Genomic DNA, 26,673 nt, shown 5'->3' on the forward strand with positions numbered 1-26,673 from the left:
TTCTCCAGCATCAGGATCTGAGTCTACTGCAACAGTGGTGAGTGTAAAGTGTGTGTGTGTGTGTGTGTGTGTGTGTGTGTGTGTGTGTGTGTGTGTGTGTGTGTGTGAGAGAGAGCGAGAGAGAGAGAGAGAGAGAGAGAGATAGACCCCTGGTGTGTGTGCTACCCCACATGTTAGTGTTTTCCCCCGCTGAGGCAGTAGCTAGAAGAACTACATCTCCCAGTAGCCCCTGAGCTACTGAGCAGTCTGAAGGTGGAGGGGAGCCACAGAGACCACTGGACAGGTATCATCTTTTTTATGTGCCACAGGGTTTTCACAGGTATCAAAAGCATGTGCTAATCCAAAATTGGGCATGACGGGTGAAAGGTTTTTATGTGGAGAAAACCTAGCACCCAATTGAATAAGGGCCCAAAGTCTTAACATACATTACTGTAACTTTCCATGTTGTTTGCAACTATCCCTATTCAGAGCCATCTGTAGCTTGTTCTAACAATCAAAATGTCACACAATTGTGTTGGGAAGCAGGGTTCCACAAAAAAAGAAATACTTTAGTGCGAAAAGTCACCAATAAGTAGAATATGGCACTGAATTATGTTGAAAAATGGACAGTCAAATGAATAATAAGACTCACCTTTTATGAACACTAATTGAATACGGCAATAAAACATCTGTCCATCTATTCCACTTTGTTTTCACATTTCACAATCTGATTGGTCCTACAGGAAAACCTTTCCACCAAAGGCACATAAAGATCTAGGCCTAAGGACATTCTTTGCATAGTATAATAACAATATAATACATTTATTCAAATATGTAGCTGAAGTACTCTCACATTAAAATATATCTTGTGTCCCTGGTTGGATCTTCATGACCAGGTGAGATTTATGCTCGACAGACAAGCCCCTGATAATACACAACTCTTCTTTAATTTGCTAGGATATTGTGACAAAATTTCTTCCCTCATGCTACTCCTATTGTTAGATGTCAAGATGGCCTTTGATCAGCTGCACTAAGTGTACATGTCCAGGGTCCTTGCCAGGTTTGGTCTGGAGGGCTCTTTTCTTCATGCAATCCTCGAGTTATACAAGAATTCCTCAGCTACTGTTTTCAGTAATGATTATTGTCCAAAAAATTCCCCATTTCCAATTGAACTAAGCAGGGGAGTTTCCTTTCTCCTATTATATCTGCTCAATCTAAATAACTCCTGGCTGCGTGTATTAGGTACCATGACCAAATCTCAGGGTTTTCGGTGGGCTCCTATCAGCACAAAACTTATCTCTTTGATAATTATATACTTTTGTTTGTAAACTAATCTAGATGGTTCCCTTCTAGCTATTCATACAGTACTTAAGAGTTATTTGTATGTGTCCTATTACAAATTAAATACCTCTATATTGGACACCTTGGCATTGGATGATGACCGGAACCTGCTCCTCTCCCTTAAATCTATGAATCGCTATACATGGCAGGATTCCTTGATAGGTTGCTTAGGTGTTAGAATCTTTACACCGCCATAGACCATAATTACTCTTCTTTTAAATTATTTTTTTACTTTGACCAAATCATGGGGTAATTGTGAGATACTGTTTCTTGGCTGGGTAGACCTTTCTGTAGTAAAGATGATGTTGCTTACTAATATACTGTATCTCTTTCGTGCCATCCCATACATGTTACCCCACACATTTACTAATCAATTTTATATAGTCTCCTCATCCTTTGAATGGAAGGAGAAATGTGGTAGACTTTATTGTGACCACCCATTTTGGTTTAAAACTAAAGGGGAACCAGTGGGCTGGGCACCTAGCATGGCTGCATTTTACATGGGCTCCAGACCTTACCTTCTGAAATCATCCTGCAACTAAGTTTTTCTATTCAGAATTTCATCTACCAGGCTGTTGGAGCTGCATCCATACTCTGGAGAGAATACAGATACTGTAGGTCTGGAGTCCCTTTCTATTCACCGGAGTTGAGCCTGTATCCCTTCAGGCATCAATGACCACAGTCAGCCATATTAGGGTGCGAAAGCTGAGAGAGTGTGCTGCTCTCCTAAAGCAATTTATCATATATGCCCCTGCACTGCTGATCTTCCCTGCCATGGCCAACTCACTTCTGTCTGTTCCATTTGGGAATCTCTCCTGCCGTGCCTGCGCCAGTTACAAAGCCTGCAGACTGTCTTTTATGCTTCAGGTCTCTTTAAACCTGTGACTGCACATTGGGAAAAGATTCCTGCTAAAGAGGGAGTTGGTTACTGTAGCAGTGCTCCCTGAGCTGAAGGGGCTCCTGTCTACAAGATCTCCACCTGTGGCATGCTTGATACCAACTTGGCCACTGATGTCTGCAGAGAATTGTCGAAGCGACAGATCTGCTGAGTGGTTGTGGTGATTTTGGAGTCTGCTGTGACACCTGAGATCCTCCAGTGGTGTCTGACTGAGGACCATGTCCCGCGGGCTGCAGTGACCTGCACATTCAGGACCCCTGCCTCTCTGTGCATGAAATTATGTATACAGTACAACACACCTTTAGGACTCTTGTTTAGCCCATTATCCCTACTTCTGGACAATTTGGACAGTTGCTATACCAAACTACACCACTGTCTATAACAGGTTTTTGTTTGTTATTTTAATCAAATTCACATTTATTTTCTTTCATTTTTTTGTTTTACTGTAACGGTTTCCATTTGCCTTTTATTAGACATTACACAAGTTTTACATTGTGTATGCTTTTGTTTATGTCATACTGCCACCATGTGGTCAATATTACACATTTACAGTTTAATATTGATATTTAAGTCTACTATCTTGTTTCTTTTCACATAATAGCAGTATTGTGTTTACAATTAGGATTGTTGTACTGTAACTTACTTTACATGGTTTATTATCTATACTGGTACAGATCTTTTTTGTGGGTTTTTCTCACTCCTTTGTTTCAGACTTTTTGTGATCACTGTTTCAAACCACCTCATTTACAGTGTTACAGTGCAGTAGATAGCAAGTTTAATCATATATTGTCTTGTTTGGGCACTGACCTGGTCCCTATGAATGATCAGCAACCTTGTCTGGATGCCCCAACTCAGCTGCTGCATAACATTGAGCTTAGTACCCTAACCTCTCCTGGTTTCCAACCAGAGTTTGTTGTGTCTAGGTCAGTGATTTGGTTGAAGCTGCCACCACTACTTTTGTCTCGACGCCCTATCTCTGTTCTGCATTGCTCAGTTTAGGAGGGAACTCTGCTTTTTTTTGACTCAGATGATCAGAATTTGCATTGTAAATTGGGATCAATCCCACAGTTTACTGCCTATGATTCTCCTCAGTGGACTGTACAAAGTGGGTACAAACATGGATGTATAAGCCCATATGTTCCAATTTTCTACCCGCCTAATGGGATGTTGCATTCATTCAATGGGAAGGATGTATTATTCCCTCATACTGAGTATATAGTATTTCCATTTAGGGATCCCATAGGTGCTGTTTCTTAATTAGGCTCCTTGCTTTTACTCTCAAATTCTTTTAAGCTGGACCAACCCTCGTAACTCTGATTATGGCAATTTATACTGGATCTCCTTTAGAGTTTTGACACAATGGATAATGTTACTCAGCTGATGTTTTATTTCCTAATGACCCTTTCAAACATTTATTTTAGACCTCTCATCTCTTACGATCCCATATTGTTAGTTGTTGCACAGTACGATTAGGGATTTTACTTACTTGTATGTGTACCGCTATAGTATTCTGATTTTTAGGTCTTTTAAGGACTGATTGCAAGTTCATGTCTCTTATGTCATCTTTATATTTGTGTAATTTGAGTCACGTCATTTTACATTTGTTTTGTTATATATTTGTATTTTAGTACATACTTATTCTCAGTATGCGGTCTGTGGCTGCAGCTCCTGTTTTTTCCATTATGGTTTTGGAAAACTAGAAAATTAGAGTGGTAGAAGCATTGTATCTCTATATTAATTTGTGCTGAATAATTTCATTATCATATTTCCTGCATAAGTATTTGATATTATAATTTGCGCATGGTTTCTTTTATAATTTGTGTAATAACTTGGGTCATTAATTGCATAATTGTGATTATTATATTTCTTCTCAGCCATTTACGCAATTTACTCAATGCTTATGTAATTTGTACTGCTACATATGCTTCAATAAAAAATTGCTAAAAAAAAAACAAAACTAAAGGGGAGCCTTGTTGCACCTAATCTAGAGTCCTATCAACTACCCAGTGTGATGGTGCAGCTTTCATACTGGTTATCTGCTTCTGGGTTTCAGATGTATCTGGACTGGTGTCAGAGATGCTAGTCCTCTGGGTATTGTTGTACTTTTAGCTGGGAGGAAGGAGATACTGCTTTTTTGCATAGAATTAATTTGTCATTGGTGATTACTGGAATATGGCAGAACTAGTTCCAAGAGGTTGATAAGACCCAGAACAGGAGAGCAGAGTCTTACCCCACTGGTGGTCTTCACCAGTAAGCCCTGCAGGGAACTTTGGGTTCCACTGCACCCAGTGAGCCAGTCGCGGCCCTCTGCCTGGGTTATCTGGTCTAGATGTTCGGGAGAGGTTTGGCTTTAGACTGGTGGTCTGACCAGCTGGAACAGGACTGGAATGCTGACCAAGCAGGTACCCGAATGATAATACTGGATCCAAACTGGAGTATAACAGGACTGGAAACGGACTGGAGAGTAACCGGGCTGGAGCCGGGCTGAAGTTTAACTTGACTGAAAGCAGACTGGAGTAATGTTTCATATAGCAGGGTTTCCACAGTGATACTCAGAACAGATGCTAGAGTCTCACTAAGGGAGCGCAGCAGTAATGCTCAAATTGCTGTGTGCCTATGGAACTGACATCAGAGTCCTGAGAAGCTGAAAGTTTTAAACCCTCAAGTGAATCCTGATCGGCTGCAGGAATCAGCTGACTCACAACTTGACCAGGATTGGGCTGATACTGGTCAGGTGACCTGAAGCAAGATGGCACTGTCCACACCACATGTCCCGACAGGCCACAGTCACAGGGATCACAGAAGGAGAATGACACAGTCTCCTCTCTGCCCTGTGCCCTGCCACTGAACACCTCCGGGGACAAGCGTGCCCACACAGACAGCAACACAGGTAAATGCCAAGGCCTATGTTGGGACTCGCTGGTAACCATGACACTGGCTTAGTTTTACCTTTCCTAACCCTTGGGTGGAAATTGAGCAATCTCTGGCTGGCCCCATATATTAGAGGACCTTGTATATTCTGAAAAGTACACTGTATTCCATATCTGCTTGGGATACAATGGTTACGATTACTGGAAACACTGTGCTGCCTTCTGCCCAACTGTCAATGAAGGTTGTCTTTAAACTGACCCTAGATCTCTCCCTATCATCCTGATTTGATCTAGGTCTGACCAAATGTATTGACCTTGTGGAGAATTCTAATATCAAGTTGTTTGCTCAGTTGCAATCACAATATACAGTAACATTATGTCTTGCGCCTTCTATAAGTATCTATATGTTAGACATTGCAAGCATGTCCCTGGTCGCTCCAGCTTCCACTATAACTTCCAACTTGTAGTCATCATATTTAAAAGGCACTATCTCATTGTAGTATAGATATATTATGGCCCTAGCAAAATTGATAAGTTATTAGATCAAACTAGAAGGAAACGTGATTTACATATTACCATAACTGATAAGTGGGAGAGGATATTTCGGAATGTATTTGAAATGTCTAAAACATTAATTATTCAGAAATGCTTCTTGAGCTACTACAAACAATACAAATCACACTTTAACGTTTGCATAGATTTTGGCCTATTACCTCATGGCTCTGTTGGAGGGATTGTGAAGAGGTTGGTAACTTTATTCATATCTTTTGGTCTTGCCCAAAAATCCTTGACTGAAGTCTTTATCCTTATTTCTTAAATTACAGGGATTACCCTCCCATTACGAATACAGACTGCTTTACCGCACCACTAGCCAGTCTCTCTCCAGTTGTACTGCATATATGTACGTGACGGGTCACATTTTTATTTGCAACCAGATCGGCCATTGCCCATTACTGGAAAAATCCCAACTCCCAGGCCCTCTCCAAGATTATAACATTTGTTCAAAAGAGTTATGATATGGAGACCCTTGGGTTTAAATATTCCACTTCTGTGGCCTCTCCTCTGCATAAATGGAGGTTGTGGCTTGAATATTTTACAACATATAAACCATTACAGAGTTCAACTTAGTAAAAATGTTACTTTACAATGGTATCAGATTTATGATTTAGTTGGATGTGTATTTTTGTAACCCGTTTGGTTGACTGTTAATTCTCTTCCACCGAATTGTATTTTACACATTCACTTCCTTAATTTTCATTATGTGTATTACACTGTCAGATTTTTTCCCCTTTTCGCCTTCCCTTTTAATGTTCTTCTATTGTTTACTAATTTTGATATGTTGCAGTATTTCTGCTCTGTTTTTTTATTGTTTTCCATAACCTTCTATTACATATTGGCCATTGTATTTCAGCCGATGGCGGCTGTATCTTTGTAACTGCTAATAAAGTGTTACAAGTTTAAATATATTTTATATATATATATATATATATATATATGTACTGTACATATAAATATATATATATATATATATATATAAATCAAAGTAGTCTCCCAGCCAGGAAGAAGAACACTTAACACTGCAGGATTTTTACATGCCAAATTTGACTCCAATGTTTCGGGACTCAAGGTCCCATTGTTAGGAACAGCATAAATTCATGTATCTGGAGTGTCATGTATTCATCTCCCTGGCTGGGAGATTACCTTTTTTTCTACAATCATCTGCAAAGGTACGCAGGTCCTTCATTTCAGTAAGTGAGTGCCGATCCAGCTGCTTCACTTCTCTCTCTCTCTCTCTCTCTATATATATATATATATACATATAAATACATACCTTGTATGCAAGTCAGTAGCGGATCTTGCCACAGGCAAGCAGGACTTTTGCCCGGGGCGCCGCCTTCCGATGGGCACCGGCGCCATCCGGAGGGCGCCGCACCATGGCAAGATCCGCTACTGTGTCCCCCGCTGTGCCCCCCGCTGGTCCCCCGCTGTGAAGGGAACCAGATGCTATGCGTCTAGTTTCCCTTCGTGGAGGGGACCTTTGTTGTGCGGTGCACGATGACGTCATTGCGCACTGCACAGCATTGTGGCACAGACGCTAGAGGTCATAATTGACCTCTAGTGTCTATGCTGATCCGAGGAGAGGAGCAGCGCCGGCGGAGGTCTGCAGCGGTCTGGAATCAGGAGAAGGGATAGTAAGTATACATTTTTTTTTCTCTTTCAGCGGTTCTACAGGGGGCACAAATGGGAGCGTAACTGACCTCGCCCCCGTATGAAGCCACGCCCCTATCATTTTGCCTGGGGCGCCACAAGCAACTATCCACCAGCCACAGCAAATATTGAAAGCAAGCTTATTAGATGTAACCCTTCCAAAGCTAATTAATATATTTGTTTTAATATTATTAAGCTATTTCATTTCTTCAATTCCCTAACTGAATAAATCAACCTATGCAACCAAAATGTTCAATTCAAATGCGGTTACATATGTATGTATATGTATGTATGTATGTATGTATTATATATAGTATGCATGTATGTATGTATGTATGTATGTATGTGGTTACAGAAACCTCCAGCAGTTAAAAAAGTACACTGCGACCTTGTCATAAACTATACATTGATCACCTATCTAGTGAGCGGCCAACAAGTTCAGCATTGGTCACCCCATCCACCCACCCCCAACACTATATCCCCATTTCCCCTACTTCCCAAGCACTAATTAACTAACACATCTATAACAAAGTATCACCATGCCCTTTGTTGAGAAGGAATGTTTAAATGTTTAATGCTGTCTTCAGCATAAACCTGCAGACTCCCTGAAAGCCTGTAAGACTACCCACTAAAGAAGGGGTGGGGAACCTTCGGTCCTCCAGCTGTTGTTGAACTACACATCCCATCATGCCTTGATACAGTTTTGCAATTTATCCATGCTAAACTGGTGCAGGGCATGCTGGGATGTGTAGTTTAACAACAGCTGGAGGGCAGAAGGTTCCCCATCCCTGCACTAAAGGATCATGACCAACTACATTCTTTGCCCCACACACGGGTGTAGTATGGTATGCCGGCGGCCGGGATCCCGGTGGACAGCATAACAGCATCAGGATCCCGAACGCCGGCATACCAACAGCTGCATGAGCGCAAATGAGCCACTTGCAGGCTCGCTGCGCTCGGCACGCTGCGCGCCACGCTATTTATTCTCCCTTCCATGGGGTCGTGGACCCCCAAGATGTAGAATAGTTGTCTGTATGCCGGGTGTTGGTATTCCAGCACCGGTATACCGAGCACTGGGATCCCAGCAGCCGGCATACTGATTACCACCCCCCCACACACACACCACACTTTGTGATACAGAGGTAGTGAGATATGTGAATGAATGCAAAACATGGATTCATATTACTTTAGAACCAGCTAATTTTCTACAGAAAACATGCTTAGAAATATCACCACCTTAATTCCTCATTAATGTACTCATACTTCATTTGTAAGTCCATTTGGTTTCAGTCTGCAAAAACTGCAGATCAGCATCCTGACTTATAAGACTTGAAAGGAAAGCCTTGAAAATAATAGAGCTGCATTATGAGTCCACAAATGACAGAAAACAGGGTAGGACTGACACACAGGGGTAAATCCCCGTTGGGCTCCACTGCCTCAGGGTCCATGCCCTCCTCTAGGGATCAGTTTCCAGACAGTGCACTTGAATAATACATTATACATACACATGTAGCCATGCTCATCTTTGCTGTGATGTGCCATGCTACAACACGGCTTGCTGTATGGTGGGCTGGTCTATGACTAGCCACAGCCCGGCATGCCATACTGCAAGCCGTGTTGCTGTATGTTGCATCACAGAAAAGATGAGCATGGCTACATGTGTATGTTATATTATACTACACAGAGCTATGGTGTATTTTCGACAGTGCATTACAGTTATTAAACTGGTACATAATCATACACTAGCAGTATTTATTTTATCAATCTATCTATCTATATATAGTGTGTGTGTGTGTGTGTGTGTGTGTGTGTGTGTGTGTGTGTGTATGTATATATTTATATCAAGGGCTCCAGACCATGTACTCTCTAATGGTTGGCCAAGCCTCTGTGAAGCCTGTTCATGCCCCTCTGGAGACTGACTACTCCTTTAAGTATCGGCCCCTACCACTTCATAACCCAGTGAGACCTTCATGCCCCAATCCAACACTGAAAGGTAATGTTATTCTCTATATTTTTATTGATATTTTCCTATTGGTGCTGTTAAATTTGCAATCGTATGTCTTTGTTTTGACAAATGTGTCATGTGATGAAATGTTTAGGCTTGAGAATCATCAAGCTATGGAAGTCTTTGGCTAGCCTATTATAGGGGCCGATTCAGACCTGATCGCTGCTGTGCGTTTTCACGCAGCTGGCGATCAGGTCTGAACTGCGCATGCGTATGCACCGCAATGCGCAGGCGCGACGGTCCGCAGTGCTGTGGAGCACCAGGCAGTGACAGGATGGTGCGAAAAATCCCATCGCACCGGCGAACGCAAGGAGATTGACAGGAAGAGGGCATTTGTGGGTGGCAACTGACCGTTTTTGAGGAGTGTCCGGAAAAACTAAGGAGGGATCAGGCTTTTGGAGGGAGGGTTTCTGACGTCAGTTCCGGCCCCGATCATCGCACTAGAAGAGTAAGTCCTGGGCTGCGCAGAGACTGCACAAAATTAGTTTGTGCAGCTCTCTAACACATCCGAACGCACACATGCACAGTGATTTCCACCTCCCCCTGTAGGCGGCAACTACATGATCGCAGGGATGCAAATAACGCACCCTAGCGATCAGGTCTAAATTACCCCCATAGTTACATGCTTAGCAACAGTTATGGCATTGATTTTTTTATTCTGCTAAGTTAGCTCAGTATTTTATTATTGAAACTTAAAGAAATGATACCACTAATAAATTGATAAAATGATACCTTTGAGGACAATGAGAATATAGGGGTCCATATACTAATACCATGTTGCTATCATTGTGAAGCATGAGGCAGATATAGCATTGTTACTAAGACTAGCCCCACCAAGGTGAGTTAACATTAAGTCACCCCCTTAGTGGGGAACGGCAGCAGAGCAGAAACTACGGACTCACTTCTCTCACATTGGGATGCAACAGTAAGACTTTTCATCAAAATTTAATGAAACTGGACAGTTATGACAGGGAGCTCACTTCCTGCTTCTCACACTGATTTTCAAGTGAGGAGAGGCAGATTACAGCAACTAGAGAAAACAAAGTCTTTTGTACATATCCATTTAGTACATATTGAGAAGCTATATGTACAGTAAAGGGATTTTCTCTTCCTTTTTTTATTTGGCCTCTTTAGCTCGTGGTACGTGGACCACATAGTCAATATTCTTAGTGTCAAGTGTATATTAAATAAATGATTTTCATTGCTTGCAGTAGCCACAAATGTTATCACTATACAGTAGCTTCATATATTATGCATAAATAATGACAGACACTTCTCTAAAAAAAACTGTAAAGTATTCAGTGATAAATAGGAGCACATACCATAAACGTTTCTACAAAAAAAAAAATATTATTACAATAATTAATAAAAATAATGAAAAAAATATAGTAAATTCCCCAAACAATATAGAACATGCTAATGTATCACATAATAAACAAATTATATATATATATATATATATATATATATATAATTCATATATATATATATATATAATGATAGATAAAGCATATGGCAAAATACATCAGCTTGTTAACAAAGAGTAAATGTCTTATCTACAGTAGTTTGGCCAGTTAAAGCATATAACCATATGGTGGTTAGTTTATGTTAATTTCCATGGTAAGCAGTACTGATACAAGTCTTAATTGGCTAAATGAGAGAACTGGTGATATAAATAAAATAAATGTCAAAAGTCAAGTTGTCAAGTTGATAACGTCGGTCTTCATGGCAGGCAGCCATCCCTGGAAAAATGATAACAAATTTTGAGACCTAGCATGACCTGAAAAGTATGAAGCTTGATCCCAGCAAAGGAGTTGTGGTGAACATCACAGTACTTTAACTGAAGTGCTTCTCAGGATCTTCAGCTTCGGAACACAGGGAACATAAAAAAGGCATCAGCTTTGCAATTTTGGGAACCTGGTTGGAATGAGAGTTTGAAATCAAATCTGGTGAAAAACATTCCCACTAAGCTTGCATGGTGTTGAGATATTGAGCATTTTTTAGAGAGAGCAAATTCTTGTGGTCAGTATTAATTTTTAGAATTTTTTTTTTGCTCCTTTGAGAAAATAACACGATTCCTCCAGATCAAGCTTAATGGCTATTAGTTCCTGCTGGAAAGAACTTCCTGGAGAAGTAGCCACATAGATGAAGCTCATTTCCTTCGAATGTCTGAGAAAGAATGACTTCTACTCCTTTGGAAGAAGCATTCACTTCTAAAATAAATGGTCGGTCACATCGGGTTGTGTGAGGACTGGAGCTGAAATTAAAGCATGTTTGCATAAATGGAAGGTGAATCGAGCATCTGGAGATTATTGGGAGGAATCAGCTCCTTTCCAGGTAAGTGCTGTAACAGGAGCCTTAAAGACTGAGAACCATTTTATGAATTTGCAACAGTAAATCACAAAACTGAGATAACATTGAATAGCCTTCAGAGTGGTTGGTTTTGTCCAATTGAGAATAGCCCAAATCTTCTCGGGGTCCATTTGGAGACCAGAACCACAGATTACTTTTACCCAAAAAAGGTATGGATGGTACTTCAAACACACATTTCTCCAGCTTACAAAATAGTTGATTTGCTTGTAGCCTCAGAAGAACTTCTTTAACCTGTTGATGATGAGTGTCCAATTTTTGAGAGAAGTTTGGAACATTGTTGAGATATACCATAACTGACTTGTACAACAGGTCTTGGAAAATTTCATTTACAATGTGCTGAAAAATGGTGGGAGCATTACTTAGGCTGAAGGGCATAACTAATTACTCATAATGCCCAACCCTGGTCTTATTTTCCATTTGTCATCAACCAGCATATGGATTAGCGCTGGCTGTAATAATTGGATAAATATGGATGGTTCATTATAAAAAGAATAATATTAACAATTTATTCACCACGTTTGGAAAGTATAATAAAAAAGAAAAAAATTATAATATACATATATTCTTTAAAAACACTGATAAAAATAGCTAATGCCATCAGAATGAAATAATTAATTCTCAGCCAATCCAGTTAAAATACTCCTATAGGTAAATCCTCACTTAGCTAGGATCTCCTCTAATGAAAAGCAGTCATTACATAAGTAATATGTATTACCAGATAAGGTAAATGGGTGTCCCTTGATAATATCTCAGCCTTAGGAATTATCCAAAAGTGGCTTGAAGGGAGTCCAAACAGGGTGCTTAGCTGTAAATCCAAATGGTGGTGCAAGTGTCAAATTTATGCCAGGATGGATAGCAGGAGACCATGATATCAGCATGTGGCTTGAGTTCTCAGGCTCTATGTGTTTTTCTGGTTACAGAAAATCCAGCTTCATCAGGAGCATATATTAGAGTGTGTATTAGGGTCTCCTATTGATGGCACCTGTGTTAATGGGTGAATCACTAAAATCAAACCATCCAGTAAAACAATATAAACATACATATAATAAAATCCTACCTGGTCCCAAACACCAATTGAATATAAAAAGTACAAAAACAAGGGTTAGAAAGAGATATTTAAGCATTTAGAAAGCTCAATGATGCCAAATTCATCCCGTCACATGACTGCATTTGGTCATGTAATCACAGTTACTCTGATCCTATTTGTTGATTCTGTTCATTATCGGCAGTCTGAGGTCCTGATATTGTGGTCACGTATACAAGGAGATATATAGGGGTATATAAGGAGACGTGATTGGCTGGCTGTCCCGGATTGGCAGAGAACTGGTTATATAGGTTTATGCAACATGGCAGCACCTTGACCCAGTAGGAGCCAATACCCACCAAGCACCTAAGATGCCATCTCATGCATGCACTCACAGTCTACTATTTGTGGCCATGGAAACCAGCAGAGATTTCCAGGCATTGTGTTAGATGCCCTGCTGAAGATTAGCCTCCACATCCCTCCCTCTCACATTCTCTACTCACAGAGTCCAGTACACTAGTGGTGTTGTGGGAAGAGTGCATTGACAATGGCACCGTACTAAAGACAGTGTTCACTTCAAACTCAAACTACAGGCTTTGAATGGCATGGGGGGCTGGCCAGAGTGAATAACCAATGAGGGGGCTGGACTGACAAATGAAGGGGCTGTAGGGATACACGGTGGGGGGAGGAGTGCTGTGAAAAATGGGTGGTGGAGTGACAAATGAATGGGCTGGAGTGACACATAGGGGGGTGGAGTGATGCAAGAAGGGGCTGGAGTGAAACATGAGGTAATTGAAATGACACTTGGGAGGTGGCGTGACACTAGAGGGGGACTGGAGTGACACTTGGGGGGGTGGAATTACACTTGACAGGGCTGGAGTGACACACGAGGGGCCTAAAATGACACATGAGGGGACTATTGTATGTTGATGCAGCTTTAGCAATGTGTTTTATGTGGATGTGGTTTTATCAGTGTATTTTATGTGGATGCATTTTTCTTCAATGTATTTTATGTGACTGCAGCTTTTTCAGTGTATTTTATGGTCTGCGGACAGGAAGAGGGTGGATTTTTCATACCCTGACTTGGGGGAATTGTTTGAGGGATTAGGTCCCGAAATTGGTGCCTTGCTTAGGGACCCATGTGGTCTACATTTAAAAGGAATATCTACGTTCAAATACCAATAATGCATTAAACCTAAAAGAATGAATGAAGCGATTACCAGCTGTTAATAGTAGAAGCCTGGCATGCCATGAAGCATGGCTACATCTGTATGTGTCTACGATTACAGATCATGAAATCTAAATGTAGGAAGTAAATCAATGCTCATATACCATCTCTTTGCTTATCTCAAAATATCTCAAAACCCGACCTCTTCTCAAGATCTACGTCTCTCATCCACACACATTATTTGCTCCCATTCACAACTGCAGGACTTTCTTAGGGCTTCACCCACTCTGTGGAATGCCTTCCCACACACAATAAGATTCTCCTTTAGTGTCCAAACCTTCAAGGATTCCCAGAAAACTCAACTCTTCAGGCAAGCTTGTCAAATTCTGGAACTGCCCATAAAACCTTCATAAACTTTCCTATCCAATTGCATACCCACTGTGCCATCCACACATATACTCACAACTTTTCTTTTTCTTTAATTTCCCATCCTCCTGACCCAAGGCCAACATTGCTTTGTGGCCATATCATACAGCCCATCAAAAACCTTTGCAATCTGGAGAACCATTATGCAATGAATAACACCTTCCTCATAGGCGGATCGGGGGGGGGGGCACTCGGGCCCGTGCCCCCCCTGTTGCTTCTGAATTCTTCTTTTTTTCAAAAGGAGAACAGCAGCAGCACTACTGCTATTTCCATCAGTCAGATTTGATAAAAGAGCCGGCAGGCACTAGGACCCGCCGCGGCACTAACAGTAAGTTCATGTGGTAACCAATGGGGAGGCTGGAGCTGCAGCTCCAGCCTCCCCCTGCTCACACTGCAACCTACCTCCCCCATTGCCAGCTGGCCAGAGTCCAGTCCAGGCGTGGGGTTCAAATGCCAGCATTGAGTAAGGCTGTTACTTATGATGGTGCAGAAGGCTTCATTAGCCCTCACTGCACCGCACAGTTTCTCAGCACTTCCTCCTCCACTTCCTTTACCACCATGCTAGGCGCAGTCAAACTCAGCTCAGCTTTGAGAAGGCGGCCTGTGTGATTGTGACAGGGCTGTCCTGCAGATGTCTTATGCTGCTTTTTGGAGATCCAGCTGGCTGCTTTTGCTAATCAAAGATGGGCAGTTCGTGTCCTGCAGTCTGAGTCTCAGTGCAGTGCCCAAAACAAGGTATGCTGCACCTGCCACCACTAACTAAAAACTTTAATAATTATATTGTGCTGTGGTGCATTCCAGGCTCCCATAACTAATTATACAGGTGACCAACATTTCAAGACCCAATCAGCCTTTTCATCAGGGTGAAACATTGGCAATAAACCAGGATGCGCTCCTACAGCCAATCATTGCCTGATGGTGTATTCTTTGAGGCCACGCCCCCTGTGATACCACACACCTTATCTGGGAGCGCGTGCCTTAGGTGCATGTAAATATAACTTACTGTTCTCCTATCATGGTGCCCTCTTTTTCATTTTCTTCTGGATCCGCCCGTGACCTTCCCATGATACCTATTTCCCTATATATTGTAAGCTTCCTCTATGACTGTCTGTTAAAACCCAGTTTTGTTGTAATACTGTTGGTTCCAATTGTAAAGTGCAAAGGAATTTGCTGCACTATGCAACTAACTGTCAATCAATCAATCAATCAATCAATCAATCAACTAAATAAAAAAAATAGCTGTTTTAAAGCACAAATGCCCAGTTGATCAGTATAAAATGCAGAGTGCTTTAAAGACATCATTCCACAAGTGTTAATAAAGCAATTTCAATGCTCTTAAACCTTTTTCATGATGGATAGAAATGTAGGGGGACTCAGTATCCAAGATGAAAAGAACGGAACAATGTCTGACCTCTATACTATTCAATTGATTGAAAATGTCTGCTGGATTATAATGGTGCATGGCAGGTGGGTGCAACATTACTTCAGAAGATGTGATCACTGGATTTAATTATATAAGGAAAGATGCACTACTCTTTTGAAATGTAAGGTTATTAGAAGACATGACAAATGCCTTTATATAGAACAGTGAGATGATACTGTAGCTTTATATCTCACAGTATTAGACACTCTTTCTTTTACTGTATATAAGGTAACAGCTCAGATTTTGTTTATTACCATTTTATTTTTGCAAAGTTATATTTTTGTTGAAGTGTTATAGGAAAATGTAAACCATGCCACAGATGTACAGTATATATATATATATATATATATTAGTCTCTATTTTAAATATAAGGAGGTTAATATTTAAACCTACCATTTTTGTTGATAATGACAGTATGCAGACTTAGGAGGAATTGACTGAAGGTTGATTAGTGATCGATTTAAAATTGATCCAAAACAATGTTGTACTTCCTTGGCCAAAACACACATTTATTAATATTTTAAAATGACTATAATAAAATCATCTGTTAGCAAATGTGTGTTTTAGCCATCTGAAACACAACATCGATTGAGATCGATTTTAATTGATTTTCGATCAATTAGAATTGTCCAAAATCATCCAATATCGACCTTTAGTAAATTTCCCCTATTGTGCATTTATTATAAATAGATCCAAGATCACATACAAAATGTGTTTTCCATTTTTTTACAAGCATTACCAACAGAATGTATTTTTTTTATATTACAATTCTTACATAGCCATATACTGCATGTAAACTGTATGTCCAGGGTTGCATTCAAGTGATGATCTAATTATGACCCCAAGATCAGGTTTCCTAGTATTTTAGTAATCACCCTATGTGGTAGCATATATCATACTAAATTAGCTACATCTCTGTGTAGTCTTCTGCACACCAACATGACCAGAATACATTTGCTTTGTTGACAATAAGACATTCAAATTGTCAACAGCATTAAGTTGACAGGAGAATGCACATTCCCTCTGCACACCAACATACTCCCCATGCAAAGCAATAGGATGCAGTTATGATCCCGGTGGTCGGTATCCCGGTAGGCAGAATACCGATACCGGGATCCCGATGGCCAGAATGCCGGCATGGGGCCCAGGACTATTCCCACTTGTGGGTGTCCACAATACTCATAGAGTGGGAACAGAACTTGTGGCAAGTGCATTGAGCCACCGAGCCTGCAAGGGGCTTCATTGCACTCGCCCCCCTGTCAGCATTCTGGCGACCGGGATCCCAGCATCAGTATGCTGACAACCGGGATCCCGCCCGCCTGTCACTAGCTTCCAACCGAAAGCAACATGTGCATTGCACACCTATAGTACATGCTGCACATTAGATTGCTCCACAAATCACATTTTTTTATTACCTTTTTCATGCAGGACCTATAACAGCAACTTCCACCTGTGTCAGTGTGTGTCATGTGATTGCAGCAGTCACATGACATAATCTCATCAGCAGCAAGTATGGGAGTAATCAGACCAGCTGCTACTAGACTGGTTCCAGTGTTTTGACCCAGATAGTGCCACCCTACTGACCCTGGTGAACAGAGCACACACTGTACCTGCTCTGACTATGCTACACTCCTGGGCACACTATTTCTGACAGCGAAAGCATTCAGAATTGATTTAAAATTATATATTACTAACATTTTATAGCAAATATTTAGGTACACTCTTTGGAAGTGTACACTCATCACAATAAATAATTGCAAACATTAAACAAAAGCAATATAGATTGTTAATATCCAAACCAACTATCTGCAACTTATGTCACTGCATAAAAATAATTTCTTCTTGTTAAGATGATTAGCATTTATCAAGACTTGCTGTATATTGGAAAGAACCTTACTGCTGCTCCAATGTGCAACTTATTGATAATAATAAATGGTGGCTTAAGTCTAAGTGGTTCAATAAACAACATAATAATAACAACACTGTAAGTATGCCACTATCTCTTTTGTGATAAATTAGCAGAATAGCAACACTAAACATTTTTCCATTTATTGGTTTTGCAAAGTATCTTGTAACATATATTTCTGGTTTTCTATGTTTTCACATACTACTCAATCATTCTATGTACAACAAAAGAAAAGAACAATTTGCAGAACCCTAGCAGATTCAACTTTTATTGTTAGATTTCTCTTCTACAGCAGTAGGAAACATTAAAAGCGCATCTGAGAGTCACAACTTGTGACATTGCTGATGCAGGTGTTACGGCTCAAAGAGCAACAATTCCCGTCTCAGATAGAATGGCATCTTTCTCCATGCTATACACTCAGAAGCAGCATATAATCTTAGCCTGTGAAAAGATCTTTTGAAAGCTGCAAACGTCTTGTTTTAGCATTTAATGGTCCGCAATCCACATGGAGATATGCATAGGAATGAAAGTTGCATTGGTGAAATAAAAAACTTCTTGAATGTAAATCTCTCAAGAAAACATATTAACCCCTGCACATAAAGCATAGCAAGTACCTCGTATATTTTATATCCAGCTGGGACTGCAGCTGCTTTTTCTTTACCATCTGGGAGTGTCTAATTAGAAACCACCTAGAGTCGGTTCTCACAGAAGCTATTAAAGAACATGTTCAACATCAGATGCCAAACTAACTCCCTGAAGACTTACAGACACAGCACAAGAAAATAGAAATTCCCCGAACAATGGGACTATTATATTACATCTAATGCTTTTTATGCAACAAAATATTCTTTGGGAGGAAATAAATATCTACTGTTCCTCAAACGATTTTGAAACTTTAGTAAGATCAATGTTTATATCTTGCAGTCATTTTTTGCAATGTATCTTCGACAAAATAGACACGGTGGAAAGCATCTATCTCCTTTATCACGGCAACTAACCTTTACTTTGCTGATTCAATACCTCTAAGTATTATTACAATTTTTATTACGGGTAATATATTGTTTTAAATACCAATGTAGTTTAGATAATTGGGGTTATGGACTAAGGGGGTCATTCCGACATTATTGCACGCTACCGTTTTTCGCAGCGCAGCGATTAGGTCACTACTGCACATGCGTATGCACCACAATGCGCAGGTGCGTCGTATGGGTACAAAGCGGATCGTTGCTGGGCAATGGATTTAACAAAGAATCCATTTGCACAGCCGATTGCAAGATGATTGACAGGAAGAAGACGTTTATGGGTGTCAACTGACCGTTTTCTGTGAGTGGTTGGAAAATCGCAGGCATGTCCAAGCGTTTGCGGGGCAGGTGTCTGACGTCAATTCCGGGACCGGACAGACTGAAGTGATCGCATCGGCTGAGTAAGGTTCGACCTATTCAGAAACTGCACAAACTGTTTTTGTACTGCTTGGCTGCACAGGCGTTTGCACACTTGCAAAGCTAAAATACACTGCCCTATGGGCGGCGACTATGCGTTCGCACGGCTGCTAAAAACAGCTAGCGAGGGATCAACTCGGAATGACCCCCTAAGGCAGTGATGAGAAACCTTTGGCACTCCAGCTGTTGTTGAACTACGCATCCCAGCATGCCCTGCTACAGTTTTGCTATTTGACCATGCTAACACTGTAGCAGTGCATGCTGGGATGTGTAGTTCAACAACAGCTGGAGAGCCAAAGGTTCCCCATCACTGTACTAGGGGCATGTAACTATCAGATACCTTGCTTACGTATAAAAATAAAATATGCATAGGACAATACACGCCATAGTGTAAATGATGTACTGTAGTATTTAGATATCATGCAAAAATTATTTGATCATACAGTACAAAAGTACCAAAAAAGCAAATGCAAAGCTTTTATTAAAGCTTTTAGCTTTTAATGCCAGAATCTTTTCGGAAATGTGTCCCTGCAGTAAGTACTGTATTTGGAATCAGCAGCAAAAAATAGGTACATACACTGTATTACCATTATACCAATTCTGTATCCTGAGCGGGATCCGGTCTCTAGGTCGACAGTAACTAGCTTGACAGTTTCTAGGTCGACCACTATTGGTTGACAGAAACTAGGTCGACAGAGTCTCTAGGTCGACATGTTCTAGGTCGACAGGTCAAAAGGTCGACATGAGTTATCAATGATTTTTTTTCTTTTTTGAACCTATTCATACTTAACGATCCACGTGGTTTACGATTGGAATAGTAATCTGTGCCGAGCGAAGTGGTAGCGGAGCGAGGCACATTGCCCGAAGCATGGTGAGCAAAGTGAGCCATGCGGGTGGACACGGTGTACTAATTGGGGTTCCCGGTCACTCTACGAAGAAAAGTACACCAAAAAAACATTAAAAAACTCATGTCGACCCTTTGACCTGTCGACATAAACCATGTCAACCTAAAGACCCTGTCGACATAGAGACCCTGTCGACCTAGAGACCCTGTCAACCCAGTTACTGTCGACCAATAGTGGTCGACCTAGACACTGTCGACCTAGTTACTATCTACCTTCCATACTACACCCATCCTGAGCAGTAGATCAGAAGTCACATTTTTCATATATGTTTCACTTACAATTTCAATATACATCCTGTTAATAAATATTAGTAAATCTGACCAACTTTATAAAAGGTCTCAGAGATTCAACAACACTGTTGGAAAAAGCTGCTTTCTCTTGATAATGGCTATCTACTCGTGTAATCCATTTAAATTGGCATCAAGATTGCCATCCACATTAAAACTCTTCAAAGTTCTGTAGCTCCCCCTTTGAATTTACTCGTACCCAAATCCTCTGAGATTTAAAAAGTTCTAAAAAGGCAATAGAAGGGGGCAATCCATAGTGCATTAAAATACTTTTTATGAAGTAGCTACAAGTAACTTGTTTGAGCTCGTCCCTGGTATTGTAATCTATTCAGCTGTCTGATTCTTTAAAGTGTCATCTGTTCCATATCATGCTGTGCGGTTCTGTTGGAACTCCAATTATCTGAAAAGTGATAGTTTATTTTTTTCTCTAGTATGAATGTGCTATTTTTTTAATGAGCTCCTTAATAAAAAGACTTTTACTGCCCTATGGAGTACCCCACCTATAGATTTATAATTATATATTTACCTAGCATTTGCAATGAATACATGTAGAGACTACTCGAAGAACTAAAGCAGGGGCTCATTTTCCTCCCAGTCTGCCGAAGGCAAGTTGCAGCTTGGTGCCCCCCATACCTAAAAACTCAGCCGGTCTATAGGTGCCAGAGAACCTGAAGCCCTGAAATTAGAGCCCTGAAATTAGCAGGGCTCCAGCAATGCTGTGATTAAGCCATCTGCAGCACGCAAAATCAGCGTTCACTGGTGGGTCTCATTTCACAGTTTAGCAGCACTGTCGCTTGTAGCAGCGCAGGCTGAGTGGTATCAGGTGGGGGATATCCTGTCCTCTATTGCAGGTGTTAGCAGGGCTCCTGGGACAGAACTGATTAAGGGACTAATTCAGACCTGATCGCAGCATCAAAATCTTTCTCTAATGGGCAAAACCATGTGCACTGCAGATAGGGGTGATATAGTATGTGCAGAGAGTTAGATTTGGGTGGGATATATTGTTTCTGTGCAGGGTAAATACTGGCTGCTTTATTTTTACACTGCAATTTAGATTTCAGTTTGAACACACCCCACCCAAATCTAACACTCTCTGCACATGTTATATCTGCCCCACCTGCACTGCACATGGGCCCTCATTCCGAGTCGTTCGCTCGGTAATTTTCTTCGCATCGCAGCGTTTTTCTGCTTAGTACGCATGCGCAATGTTCGCACTGTGACTGCGCCAAGTAATTTTGCTATGAAGATAGTATTTTTACTCACGGCTTTTTCTTCGCTCCGGCGATCGTAGTGTGATTGACAGGAAATGGGTGTTACTGGGCGGAAACACGGCGTTTTATGGGCGTGTGGATAAAAACGCTACCGTTTCCGGAAAAAACGCGGGAGTGGCTGGAGAAACGGAGGAGTGTCTGGGTGAACGCTGGGTGTGTTTGTGACGTCAAACCAGGAACAACAAGCACTGAACTGATCGCAGATGCCGAGTAAGTCTGAAGCTACTCTGAAACTGCTAAGTAGTTTGTAATCGCAATATTGCGAATACATCGTTCGCAATTTTAAGAAGCTAAGATTCACTCCCAGTAGGCGGCGGCTTAGCGTGTGTAACTCTGCTAAAATCGCCTTGCGAGCGAACAACTCGGAATGAGGGCCCTGGTTTTGCCCATTAGAGAAAAAATATTGCTACTGCGATCAGGTCTGAATTAGGCCCTAAGTCTGCAGCTGTCAGTGTTCTGCAGAGCTCCATTGGAAGAGCAGTGGTCACACTTGGATCCCGCTGTAAACCACACAGGTGCTGCTGTACATGCAGGTGCCCCTTTAGGGCTTACAGTCTGGAGGCAGAGCCGTAACTAGGTGTGTGCCGAAGGTGCCTGGTACACAGCGCATATGTGCTGTGGGCACACCATTCGGCAACACCTGCAGGGCTACTACCCGCTGCTAGCTGCAATGCTGCCTGCTGCCATGTACAGTATCCTGTGGTAAGGGCCGGATTAAGCCTTGGGGGTGCCCGGGGCACTTAAGAAAGGGGTGCCCGATGGAAGGTGAGGGATGTATAAATTGTGCATACCTTCCAATATGTCCCGTTCCAGGAGGGACAAAATGCTCTCTACCTGGACTTCCTGTGTTGAACTATTTAATTGATAAAAAAGGTACTTCAAAACAGGTGATTGCAATCATAAATTAAGAGGGAAGTCCAGGTAGAGAACATTTTGTCCCTCCTGGAACGGATCATGGTGGGAGTTATAGATTGTGTATATTAAATTTAAACCAATGTTGTATATTAGTCTTAACTAATAGTTTAAATATGCCTGGGTACTGTTTATAGCTCCACCTAATTGAAAGACAACTATTTTAGAAAATTTTATTTTAGTGGAACAAAGACAACTTAACCTTAAACTACACATAGAAAAATAAAATAATTATCTTGTCACATACAAGAATAGCAGCAGCCTCTTTTCTACTTACACACTGAGACAGGACTCAGGAGGACTATATCTCTATCTCTAGACCCAAACAGTTTAGTTGCATAACTGTTTACACAAGGACTCAGACACCCAAGCGGGGAGAAGGAGAAGCTGGGATCCCTGTGTCACTTGCAGCCCTCTCCACCCTTTTATCTCTTCTCTGGTCAGAAAGCTCTGGTGGTAGCTCATGAAACATGATATTTTTGTGTCTCTGCCTGCACTGCATACTGTCCTGCTCGCATTCTGGCTGCTGGTCTGCTGTTGCTTAAGAGGGAAAGCTAGTGATGTAAGTGTGCTCTGGCCGGGGGGCCCCCTGACAAAGGGAGGCCCAGGGTACAGTATGCCCTGCATCCCCCCCTTAATCTGGCTATGGCTTTGCTGAGCAAACCACTACATACAAACGAGACATACACAGCTTGCAGCTCTGCCCCCTGGCTTACCCAGTCTCAGGAGCGCCATGCGCATGTCATGTCTCCCATCCCGCACACTCATGTTGACAGTGACAGACAGCCACCAGCGCCGTTGAGCAGCGCAAGTCTGCCTGGCGGCTGTCCAATGGAACGGGAGACACTGGCTGGCACGCAGACTTCAGAGAAGGAGGGGACGGGTGGATGGGAGGGCACAGTCACACACAAATTAACAGGAGGAAGTCTGGAGAGAGAACGTGCTGCAGCAAGTGCAATACAGCACTTCTATTGGTTGCTTCAACTGGTCAGCCCAAAAAGTAAGGGCAATAGTGAACTTTTTTTATTTTTTAAATTCAAAATCAAATAATTAAAATGGAAACAGAGAAGATGCGGCCGCGGAAGCATCGAGCAGCCAGCAGCACACCGCAGCAGCGCATCTCGGCATTGGGAGTGGCCTCAAACACCAGTGCGCTGCATCCTGAATAGAGAAGACCCCTAAATGTGGAGAAGAGGACTTCTGTAAGTGCATTGTCAGTGTGGGAAGTTTTGTGTGTGTGTGTGTGTGTGTGTGTGTGTGTGTGTGTGTGTGTGTGTGTGTATGTGTTTGTGGGTGAAAGAGTTGTCAGTGTCAGGGGGGAGGGGAGGAAGGTGTGTGCATATACAGTATACGTGCTATCAGTGTGTGTTTGCATATACAGTATATGTGCTGTCAGTGTGAGTTTTCATATACAGTATATGTGCTGTCAGTGTGTGTTTGCATATACAGTATATGTGCTGTCAGTGTGAGTTTGCATATACAGTATATGTGCTGTCAGTGTGAGTTTGCATATACAGTACATGTGCTGTCAGTGTGAGTTTGCATATACAGTATATGTTCTGTCAGTGTGAGTTTGAAGCAGAGCAGTGGAGGTGTTTGAGTGACGAAGATGTCAGTGTGGGTATGATGAGAGTAGCGGGGGGTTGCTGAGTGCATTAGATTAGATAGTATTGTTAGTATGAGGGTAAAATAAGGTTGAGAGGAGATAGGGTAGCGACAGGTCAAGAGGAGAGGGAGACAGGGAAGCGACAGGTGGGGAGGAGGAGGTAATGGGGTAGCGACAGGTCAGGAGGAGAAGATATAGAAACGACAGGTCCAGAGGAGGAGACAGTGAAGTGAAAGGTCCAAGGGAAGAGATGTGGTAGCAACAGGTCACGAGGAGGTGGGGAGGAGAAGATATAGAAGCGACAGGTCAGGAGCAGGAGGAGATCGGGAAGCAACAGGTGGGGAGGAGAAGATATAGAAGAAGCGATAGGTCAGGAGGAGGAGATGGGGAAGCGATAGGTCAGGAGGAGCAGATATTAAAGAAGCGACAGACCAGGAGGAGAAGATGGGGAAGCAGCAGTTTAGGACAATTAGCAACTATATAAATTAACAAATATATGCACATTTATTTCATGCTTGACTACTGTAATAGACCCACACTAAAAAAACAAAATGGTTGCTGGTTAACGTTAAAGGGGAGGAACAACAAACTGTTTTAAAGTGTAAAAGGGGACTCTACCGGCCATAATGTGTGATAGGGGCTCTGACTGGAGTAATGTGTGATAGGGGATCTACCTGGAGTTATGTGTCAAATGGGGCTCTACATGGTGTAATGTGTGACAGGGACTCTAACTGGCGTAATATGCAAAAGGGGCTCTACCTGTGTAATGTGTGTAAGTGGTGCTAATGTGTGGCAAAATTTTAATAATGAAGACTACTGTGCAGCATAATATGAATTTGTATTATTTTGTCATCACGCCCCTTCCCCATGAAGTCACGCCCCTATATTTTTGCACACTTGTCCTATTTTGAATATGGGGAGGGGCACCGATGCTGTTTCTTGCACACAGCGCTAAAATGTCTAGTTACGGCACTGCCTGGAGGCAGACATCTCCATTGCTTCTGGGAGTTCCGCCCCTGAACTAAAGTATGAAATGCCGTTAGATTATAGTAGGTCAATTTCTAAGGCCTGGAACAGTAATGTGAGCAGGACTGGGGTGAATATGTGTGACTGTGAAGTTACTAGCTTTAATCATTCTTGGCAATTTGGTAAAGTTTTATTTTGCAGAACAACCTTTTTATGTCTGTGACTTATTATTAAATCCAGATATGAAGTGGTAACTTCCATAAGAGAGATGGAAAGCTCTTATGTACTGTTTATAATCAGTAACAATAACACCTTGATTTAACACCTTAAGTTATGTCTGCACACTATACCAGGCTTTACCATAAAAGAATCATTTCTTTACAGTTACTAATGAAGGTATTATATAAAAACAAATAAATTAGATGCTAATTTTATTTAAAATGTACTCAATACTGTGTTATATTTACCAACTTTTGCAATATCTGCATTCATTAAACATCATGACAAATATATAAGGATATTAATATTATCACATAATGGGATTCAATCAGCATACCAGCATTTGGATACTGGTAGACGGAATACCAATGCCAGTATACCAACATACTGTAGGTTAGAAGACTGATGCTGGTATCCCAACATAGGTGGGGAGGGTTGGGGTTAGGCTGCAGAGAGGGAGGGTTAAGTTTAGGCCCAAAAAGGGGGGGTTATGGATAGGCATCACCGGAAAGGGTTAGGGTTAAGCAGCAGGGTGTGTGTGTGTGTGTGTGTGTGTGTGTGTGTGTGTGTGTGTGTGTGTGTGTGTCTGTGTGTGTGGGGGATGTTTAGGGTCAGGCTGTGAGAAGTTAGGGTTTGGGGAGTGGGAAGTTAGGGTTAGTCTACTTAACTAAAAGGTGTTGGGATCCTGCAGTTTGGGATGTCACTGTTGGTATTCTGACCGCTGGCATCCCAAGCGTTGGGATCCTGTGTGATAGAAATTGAAAAATTCTATTGGATGCACTAAGATAACTATCAATTAAGAGATACTCCTTTTAGGAATACCTTATACAGTATATGAACAAATACATTATAAGAACAGTAAAACTGTAGCTGGAGCAGATGGCATTTTATGGTAATTTGAAAGCATATTTGAAGAGATCTTGTGTGTTCTCTTCACACTGCGTACTGCAAAGTGAAGCTTACAGTAGTCAAAATCAAAAATATAACAAAAATGTGATCTATGTACTAAGCCTTGGAGAGAGATACAGTGAACAGAGATAAAGTACCAACCAATCAACTCCTGTCATTTTTCAAACACAGACTGTAACATGGCAGGTAGGAGCTGATTGGCTGGTGCTTTATATCCACCTACCTTATCTCTCTCCGGGGCTTAGTAAGGACCCCATTAACATCAAAAACATTATTACAAAAACAGATCGAAAACAATTAAAACCATAAGTACAGCATGAACTCACCAAACGAAAATGCAGATATTCCACTCATTTAGTGGTATCCTTATAAAAAATGTCACTTCAAACTGAGAATATAAACCAGTCACTATTACAAATCAATATCACAGTGGTTTTATAAATATCATATTAAATATTTAAAACATTGTTATTACTCTACTTTAAGCGTATTCCATACCAAATGACTTATCTGTCTCTCTCAACATATCCTTATGTAT

At 41.5% G+C, this 26,673-nt stretch overlaps 1 protein-coding gene across 1 annotated transcript in view; it reads right to left on the bottom strand.

Annotated features, from left to right (window-relative positions):
- Positions 1-26,673, bottom strand: part of CDH12 (cadherin 12) — a 1,390,824-nt gene that overhangs the window by 211,845 nt on the left and 1,152,306 nt on the right. The window lies entirely within an intron of this gene.

The sequence above is a fragment of the Pseudophryne corroboree genome, chromosome 5 (assembly GCF_028390025.1).
Source record: "Pseudophryne corroboree isolate aPseCor3 chromosome 5, aPseCor3.hap2, whole genome shotgun sequence".
Taxonomy (NCBI): domain Eukaryota; kingdom Metazoa; phylum Chordata; class Amphibia; order Anura; family Myobatrachidae; genus Pseudophryne; species Pseudophryne corroboree.